Raw genomic sequence first — 9,996 nt, forward strand, 5'->3', positions numbered from 1 at the left:
TAATGGATGACATCTTTGGCTGGAGGAGAGGCGAGGCATTCTGCTCCAGCTCGCTCTTTGTTCGCCTCCTAATTAACTTTCCTAGGTCACTCAGGTCCCCGCAACCTGAGAGTGAAGAGCCCCCATTGAGGAGGGAGTTGTAAACTTACTTTTTTTGCCTCAGCACTTAAAAGGGGAAAGCAACTATAGGGAACAGAAAATATCCTATTTAAGTCCTTTGTGAGTGAACTGCTTGCACATGTTCCAATAAAGGAAGTCTTCTAAATAAGCTGCCGTGTTGCTCTCCGCTCCCCCTCTTTCTCCCTTATCCCACCTCTTTCACTACCAGCTCCACAGAAAGGTTATGAATGATAGCTCTGGGTTGAGGGGGGTAAAGGGCCAAAGGACAGCATCTGGGCATTGTGGAATTGTGAGCATCTGAAACTTTGAGGGAATTTGAGGATGGGAAAGCACTGAGCTGTTGGGTGGTGGGGTGGACGAATGAGGAAATGTCGTGAATATGAGGGAAAAAAATAATAAGTTTGCCCTCATTGAGTGTTTCTAAAGGACCCCGTGCATGTGTCCCAGCTGCTTTCATCACTCCTCATCTTTATCTTTCAAAGGTAAAAAAAAAAAAAAAACTACACAACTATGTATGAAAGGCCTTCATATAACACTGCTGTGACCATTTCACTACATGAACCTGGAGAATGATACGGACAACATGCTTTGTATTGTCGTTTTTAAATTCAGTTGTTAAATTTGAGCTGTGTAAGTGTTCACACATTCCAAGTGTGGGAATATATTTGTAATCTCCTGGGAGCTATTTCAGTCCATGAATGGCAGCAATGAAACGAATTGTCTGGTGAAATATTGCGTTTAACCTTTTAAATGTTCACTGAAAGTTGTTGCAAAGAAATTTTTGCAGTGATTTAACATTTTTATTAAACCGACTATAGAAGAATACAGACAAATGAATAGTAAAAGCAAAGGCTTGAGTTGCACATGTGGGGATTTGTGTAGCAACATCTGGCTCGCTCATTACACCTTTAACAAATGACATAACAACATTGTAAACATATACCAATGTGAATTTTTGAAGCAATGGATGATATGACAAGTAAAACAAGGGCTTCGCTTTTTCTTTTTTTCTTTTTTAAATTATTCCCTCATTTCTTGCTTTTTAATTTAATAATTGATTTTTTAAAGTAATACATGAGAAATAAAGGGGCCCATGGAGAAAAAAAAGAAAAATGAATAAGAAAAATTTAAAGAGGAAAGTGAGATTTTTGTGTGGGAAAAAATGGAAAAATTATAACCCATTAGCTTGCTTATTACTACATGTGTTGCTTTAAAAAAAAATGTTACCACAGGCCTCTCACTGCAGACATTTTGACCTGTCATAGTAGGAAAACCACACGTGTTACTAATAACATTAATGATGGCTTCATCCAATCCAAGTGTCTTAGTGAGTCATGACCAGTGAGCCATCATGCACAAGCAGCTCAATGGAATCATTCATTTTATCATCTGACACACTGTTACATACTGTTTTTTTGCAGTAAGTGTACAAAACATATCAACTTAATCATTTTATAGTGACAGGAAAATGATACAAAAAGTGCACCAATTTATGTCAATTGAATCACTAATTGGGAATGTCACTGACAATTATACTTCACAGAGAGACATTTAAACTATTCACTAGTTGATTTTTATGTTCTGGAGTGTTCACAAAGCTGTTTATCGTCATCCACATCTTGTTTGAATTTTTGCAGCTCTGAATAGCTCCTCCATTTCTTTTGTGCAAAGCATTGTGGGAGAAAAGTGTATATGCACACAGCACAAAACCCCCTGAAAATGTTTTTAGTATGAATATTGGCTGTTATTAGTTACCTTTCCAATGTGAACACGCTGCATATTCAAAACCATCTTAGATTTAGTATGTATGGAACTGGGACACAGAATGTTTAAGTGTTACAAGGGAACCAGAAGTTGCTCCACAATTTCTCACGTGTGATTGAAACCTGTGTTAATGTTCAGTTGTCTATGTGAGCGATTGTTTGATCGTGAAGAAGAACGATGTGCGCTTGATACAGGCTTTGTCCTGTTTTTAATTATGTGCCCACAATAATAAAAGCTTTTTAACTTTTGTACTTTAACAAAATATAAAAGTTATGTAGCCTATGTCATGTGCACTTGCTTCCAGATCCAACAAGTGCTTCCTACATTGTTTTTACATTCCACATAAAAATGAATTTGCATGTAAGCATAGTCACTTTCACATTAAATGAAAACTGACCTCCCTTCACTTCAGGTTTTCAACATCATATAGCAAAACAACAGCAATGTTGTCCCAGATTTTCTTATGTTTAACTAAAATGACCACATTCAGTCATTCAGTGCAAGGTACCATAAACACATGGTCATTCCATTAAGCAAAATCGGTCAGGTACCAAAGCAGAACTTAAGTATAAAGTGATATAATAGCCCACAAATGCCACCCGCTCATCAATATTCTCAGCATGTCACCTGATACACTCTCTAAAAAGCTGCATCTCACACATTAAACCCCAGTGCAAACAGGAAAGGTCACATGCCCTGATTCTATCAATGAATCACCAGTCCCCCGTGTGTCTGGATGTCTGGGCGTGTATTAAGACCCGTGAGGTGAGTGTGAGGCTCCTGATGACAGCTCCTGTGCTGCGGGGTCCCTGGGGGTTAATGACGAGTGGAATCTGTGACCTCAGACCGTGACCGTTGAACCTGACCTGTGGAGCCAGTAGGGAAAACATCAGGGAAAGCAGGGCAGAAGCAAGACTGACTGCTGAACAGTGCTGGATAAACAGAGGCTGAGCTGAGTGCAGCAGGATGACTGTCAGAGTGACTCCAGGTGAACCGTTGCCGTGGAAGGAGCTGATGACGGCCATTCTGTGGTTAATCTGTCTGACGACCGCAACCACTGTTCACACTGGTGCTTTTTAGAGACATTCATTTAGATACTGTGTATGTGTGTGTGTGTGTGTGTGCATGGATGCCACTTATGGGCAGCAAACTTTTAAAGCCCACCTCCACGCAAAGATATGTTTAGCTTTTTGTTACTTCAGTTGGATGTTTGACCTTCACTGTGCACAGAGGCATTCCCCTTCAAATAATTGTGATTGGACGGCTTTAGAAATGGTTAAATTCTATTTTTATAATAAATGTTTTTAATTTAAATCAGATGGACATAAGGGAATTCAAGAGTCAAGAGCTGAATAGTGTCAGTAAAAACAGTAGCTACATGTTGCTTGAGCTTTCTTCACTTAATGTTAAATAATCAACAGTGCTGGCTAGCTAACCAGCTAACATTAGCACTGAGTTTAAAGCATTTTCGCAAACATTTTCTTGTTTATTATTGCTATTAAATGCAATATAGTGTTAATAGATGTCATTAAATTATAGTTTTAGATAGTTACTGATAGCAGGGCAGTTTGATCATAAACAAGCCAAAACGGATAATTATTGGAACAACTGGGTTTGGTGTGAAGATTAACATATGTATTGTGAAACTGTGCTCCCTTAAAAATATTGACTGCATGACGCTGCTGACCGTGCAGAATGATGTATGTGCAGAGTTTGACACTAGGAGGCTGTTTTCACATTCATCTGCTAAAAGTGGAAAGCGTCTCACCTTAAATCTCAGTTAAAGGTGCGTACCTATGAGCATGATTTGTGACATCACAAATAGTTTGGAAGCCAGTCGTGCACATGCAACTTGAAGCCACACCGAGCATACACTGAGATTCATTGAAGTAGGTGACAACATCCAGTAATAACATTTTTGAAATTTAAAAAAATATATATAAGATTTTTGATTTTTTTCAACGAGGGATAAGAAGTAGAAGTAACTGTAAGAATTTGTAACTAGTTAATGAAGTTTTTGTGGGGAAAAAAATCAGACACAAATTATCATCCAAAGAAGAGTATTTTTATATGGTAAGGTAAAACATCTGGAGGATTTTAATCCACTATCATTCATTTTATTGCCACATGAATGAATAAATGAATAATTTTGTTATTATATGTAAATATAATATGTAAATATAATAAGTGAGTATACATAGTAACTTTAATTACAAATGAAGTTGAAGAAGCCGACAACCAGAAATCAATTCATTAAAAACAACCACTGGTTCAACAACACATCATGTTGATGAAATATGACATTAATATGTCTTATATTCAGTCTGGGTCAAAGCTTTGATATCAGATTGATGTTTTGTAATTACCCAAAGAAAGAATGCTAAGTACTAATGAAAACTACTGAACTTTAACATGTGTATATCATGTATTATAATTGACATGCTGACAAAGAAATGTATAAGTTCAATTCAAATAACATTAGAACTGTAATTAAAGCTGTTCAAATAGTTTTATGGTACTTTTATGGTATGGCTGTTATAGAGTTTACTGCTCTCTGTTCACTGTATTGTGTATATTAAAACTGACAATACAGAGTGAATGAATGTAATAAAAGTACCTTTGTTAGCTCCACTAAATATTAACCCTTCGTTATTTAAGTTGTCATATGAATCTTGTTGTACAATATTATTATTGTCATTGGTGAAAGTGGAAAAGGGAGGCGTAATGGAGGGCAGCTGAAACTAGTATTTGTGGCTTTTTACCCAAATTGTTGGTGTTTTTTTTTTCACTGAAACCTGTTTTTTTCCAACTCTAGCAAATCCTGACACTTTCACACACCACAGGCAGAATATTAAATGAACTGTAGATACATTGATCACATTGCGGGCTCTTTGGCTCTCACATGTTTGTCTTTGCAGTGTGAACAGACTAAGCCCCTCTACTCAGCTGTCATAATTTGTTAACGAGTCTTTTCAGGGAGGGAAAAAAGAGAAAGAGAAGACAGAAAAAAAGAAAAGAAGGCTCTTCACGAGTGACTGAAAGCAGAGGTCCATCCAGAGAGGGAACCCAGGGGCGACATCAGACCGATTTCAGACCAGCCTGTGATGGCATCTCTGTATATTTTAATATTAATGACCCCGGCCGCAAAGCCGCCTCTAAGCCTCCAACAGGTGCCCCAGCCCCACTCAAGTCTGAAAAAACGGGATCATTCAACATCCCACTATCCAACACCACCACCGGGCAATAAAGACTGCAAATGAAGAGGATGAAGGCAGAGGGGAGAAAAAAGACATAAAGAGTGGAAGGGGAGTTAGAGAGTCAGCCATCTCTTGCAAATAAGTTTTTGAGTCACTTTCCCCAGCTGAAACACGGGTCGATATTTTTCCCCCCCTTGAGAAAGAGATTGACTTTTGTTTGGAGTTTGTGAGAAGTGGGAATCAGAAGCGGGACAATAGGACTCCCCACGGTGAGAGGCTGAGAGGAGCCATCTCAAATCAGTCAGCCAGGGGACTGACTAATCCGTCCATTGTCCTTCCCCAGCCACCGGCCGCACATCAACACATTCGCCCCCCATTGTCCCCCACCCTCATGCAGCGGGATTTGCTCTCCCCAACAGCCAGTTTTGTCCAAGGCAGTTCGAGCGGAAGTTTCTCACTGACAATTTGCCCCAAATAGATTTGTCAGAGCGTCCAACTGCACCGCACCGACTTGTGGGTTTCTGGGTTTGGGTCCTGGGTCTGTCTTTTTTTTGGGGGGGGGACTGTTCCATGTAGAGACCTTGGCGTGTGTGTAAATGTGTGCAAGTGTGCATGAGTTTACATGTCGAGGTGTGTCTAGATCTAGATTTCACACCAGTGAAGGAGATGATGGTGACTGTATGAGGCCAAGAGGAAAGTCGCTGGTGTGGTAGTAGTGAGGGGTCGGATATACAGGTGGGTTTACTGTAAATGCTAAGAAGATATCGGACATTGTGTTTCTCCATATGTAAATAAACTACTGCATGGCAACAGCACTGCCAGGCTAAAGTATTCAACACCCACTGGGGCCATCAGCACTAAAAAAATACCCACTTGTTGAATTCAAATTAAGGTCGCTCATCAACAGAAGCATGTAATTGCAGACGCTGCATCTTATCAGCTTATCAGACTACTGCTTATGACCCTTGAACATCTGCCTGGATCGGACAATACAGTTTCAGTGTTTACACTTGAGGAACAATCAAGTCTTTTTGAGCCAACTCACTGCAGTGTACCTGGCATTGGTTAACTTAAGATGTCAAGTGACCTTTATACTCTAAGACCTGGGTGTAAAGAGAAAAATACTACCATACAAATGCTACTTCAAAATGTTCTTATCTAATAGGAAGAAGCTGCAAAAAATAAAACAAACTCAGTGATGTGTGAGTAAATGATGTGTATATCCGGTAATGTTCAATTATCCTGATATAGGGGGAAAATTTCTATGTCTAAGCATGATTTTGTGACATCACAACTAGTTTGGAAGCCAATCATGGTCCAAAATGCAACTTATACAAGTGCACAGACACTAGACAGTGTAGTAGGAGCCATGCTGTGTCCAGCAGTTAAACGTTTGAATGAAAAATATTTGCAATATTCATAGATACTGGATTTTTCAGTGAGGGAGAAGGAGAAGGTAATTTTGAGAATTTAACAAACTTAAAACTTTCTTGTGGAAAAAAACATATCATACACACATTTTTATTCAAAGCAGAGTCTTTCTATATGTCATTTAAAAAGTCTCTTTGATGTTTTGCATATTTGATGTTTCTATATAAAGTCTATATAAAGGCTTAAGTAGGCCTCCTGGGAGAACAGTAAGGACACTGGATCCTGACTGGCTGAATTCACCTGCCTGCCTGGTTGTCAGGATCAGAGCAATTACTGGATTAGTGAAGTCAAAGATCACATCCAAGTTCTGAAGTGCTGACTGGAAAACGACGCCAACGCACTTTAACGTAGAATTTGATCAATTCAAATGTGAGAACCTTAGATTAGGACACACTAAAACAAATTTTAACATCATCTTAACATCATTAAATGTTTAAATTACATATAAAGCGAGACTTAAGGCTCATTTAAATTATGAATAAGCACGTGGACAGGTAACCTGCATCTGTTTAGTGACTCCTATTGCTGAACTGTCCGTGGTGCTGAAATCAGGCTGCATATTTTACTCGTATTTGTAATGTTTAATAATATTTAAATGTGTCACGCATTAATGTCATCTAGGAGAGGTCCTTCGTCACTCTGTTGAAGCTTTTTTTTCCCGTTCAGCGTTTACCCATACACACATATGAGTGAATAAATCTCTCATTAAAGCAGCTGATGGAATGATAATTCACCATTAAAACAATCCTCCACTGGATTTAACACCAGGAGCGTCTGCGGGCTGAGAGGACCGACTATGATCTCTCAGGTCAGTTTTAAAGGATGCACGGCTGCATGGGCCTTTGGTGGGGCTTCAATTCTCCCCATTATTTGCTCTCTGGAGCTTAGTGACTTCTCCTTAAAGCCAATTGGTTTACGCCTGGGCGGTTAGGGGTCCGCACAGTGATAGTGGTGAATAAATAGGTCTCCAGCGCATGATTGTCATCAGCAATAGAATTAGTAATATAGGATAAATAACAAAACCACTGACTTTGTTTTTTTTTCTCTAGAGCCTGCACCCGCACCTTTGATTTTTATATGGAAGAAAAACGCAAAAATCAACAGGTTTGTACTCTATATATCGCATTCTCCACCTGAGTTATGGTTTGCAGTGGTGGCAGATTTTACCCTCATGTCTCAAGAATAAACGAAGGTGTCAAGACATTCAGGACACACGTACGTTCTCTCTGTTTTGTTCTGCGGTGACTTTTGTTAGACCTGGTTCTCGTTGTTGAAGTCTCGCCTATAGTATGTCAAGTATCCGCATACTGATGCAGAGCACCCCCCCTCCCCTAAAAAAAACAGATACACAATCCACTGCCCCCTTTGTTGGCATAATTTCATTGACTGTTGGAGGAGAAGAGAGTCACTAATACAAAAAAAGTGAAAGAAGGCAACCCCGGCAACCATGATGTTGGTTATATTTGTGTAAAGGCTATCAGTGAATGACGAGGATTAGGACGAGTTAAGGAGATTATGTCACACATTCACCATTCACCCACACCAGCCACCCACACACACACACGCACACACACGCAAGCGCGCATACACACTCAGAAATAAAGTTATTAATCTCTGAAAATGGCAACATGATTTCCAATGTGAGAAACTCACTCAGTTTTAGAAACGTTAGAAAAATGTTGCTTTTGGTGGATTTATTATATCATTTTGTAATTACATCACCATTAAAACATGTTTTACAAAGAACTAATCCTTTTTAAAAAAAAAAAAAAAAAAAAAAGAAAGAAAAATGGGAGAGGTCGGGAAAATAGTGCATATAAAAAGGTGTTTTGTCGCCTTTATTATGGGGACTTTTTATAGGAGATAAAAAAACACAATGCCTAGCTATAAACTTCCTATTGAGGACCAAAGGCTCTCTCTGCAGGAAAATCAAAGGAATATTATAGTGATTTCTCCTCTGGCTTGTTAGTCTCCAGCCTTAGCTGTTCAGCTAAAGGGCAGGTTGAAAGACACAACAATGGCTAATTGCAATTAACTACGCCTCTCCGCCTCGCCCCTGTCCGCTTAAATCGACACTTTGTGCGTCCATATGGCCTCCAGTGCACCGTGGGAATGAACACAATTAAAAACAGAATATGGATTTCTGGAGTTACCCAGCGAAAGCGCAGCAAGCTGTCAAGGTCAGGGTGTCAGTGAGCGGGCCCTGCAGCCCGACCCCGAGCCTCCGGGCAGCCGGGCACTGTTTGCACCCCAGTGCCCAAAATATGATGACTGACTGTAGAGGCTGCTGGGAGGTGGGCAACAACACAGTGGATGTGACGCCACCTTAGACCAGTTTAACTACTAGTTTAAGGGGTAATAAATGAAGTTAGTTAATTAATTAATTCCAAGGCAGTGAGGCATAAGATAAGATAATGTGTCTTTAAAAATATCGTATCGAATGTTTATCAGTTATTATTATTATTATTATTATTATTATTATTATTATTATTATTATTATTATTATTATTATTATTATTATAGATTTGTGGACAGGATGTGCTGACTGCTGTGGTGTTGAATTATCAGCAGTATCAGTTATGAAAAGTAATTAGTGAAAAACAACAGCAGGCCTACAGTAACTACTTTAAAAGCAGGAGAGAAGTCAACCAAAAATAGATCAGTACTGAAAAGCACTGAAATATTTCAAAAGGCACAACTAAAATTTAACTATATTAAATAGGAATGTTGAGTGGAGTGTATGCAGAGGTGAGTTTAAATGAATCTGTACAGTACAAAAAAGTAAAGATAAAAACTGAAACTTACTCAAACTTTTAAGGATTTTAATTAGTATTAATAGGTGTGAAGAGCTAAGTAGAAAGTTAGTATTGTTAAAATATTGTTAGGATCATTATTCTAGGTAGCAATAGTACTGAGATGTTTTATTATATGTTTATTTATAGCCTGTATTTTGTTCATGCGCCTGGTCGGTTATAATGATTCATGGGTTGAGTGTGCTCCAGATACAGTGGAGGAAACCACCACTTTCATTTTTCATACACATTTTTTATGATTCTTTTTATAAAACTGATTAAAATTAGCCTGGGTCTAAGAAGCAAAAACTAACCTTTATATGGCATTATGATTTTAACTCTATGATGTGGTTTGTATACTTCCACCCAACTAATGCGGAAATGACAGTCTAGTGAAAAAAAAACACAGCAACAGGTTGAGAAACACTTAACAGTGAAGCTAAAACTGTGTCTTGTAGATTTTTTTTTAAAAGTCATGAAACAAAGAAAAGACCTCATATGCAATAACACACAAATATGCTGTGATAAAGTAGTTAAAAAAGAAACAAATCATCATTTATACACTATTACAATTAGTCTATTTTTAAAGCACCTACACTTAAACATTCAAAGACACAGTGACATCTTAATAGCCTTTGATAACATGATAGCCTATATGAATAAATCATCATTAATATATAAGAAAACCTCAG

Source organism: Thunnus albacares, chromosome 16 (genome assembly GCF_914725855.1).
Source record: "Thunnus albacares chromosome 16, fThuAlb1.1, whole genome shotgun sequence".
NCBI lineage: Eukaryota > Metazoa > Chordata > Actinopteri > Scombriformes > Scombridae > Thunnus > Thunnus albacares.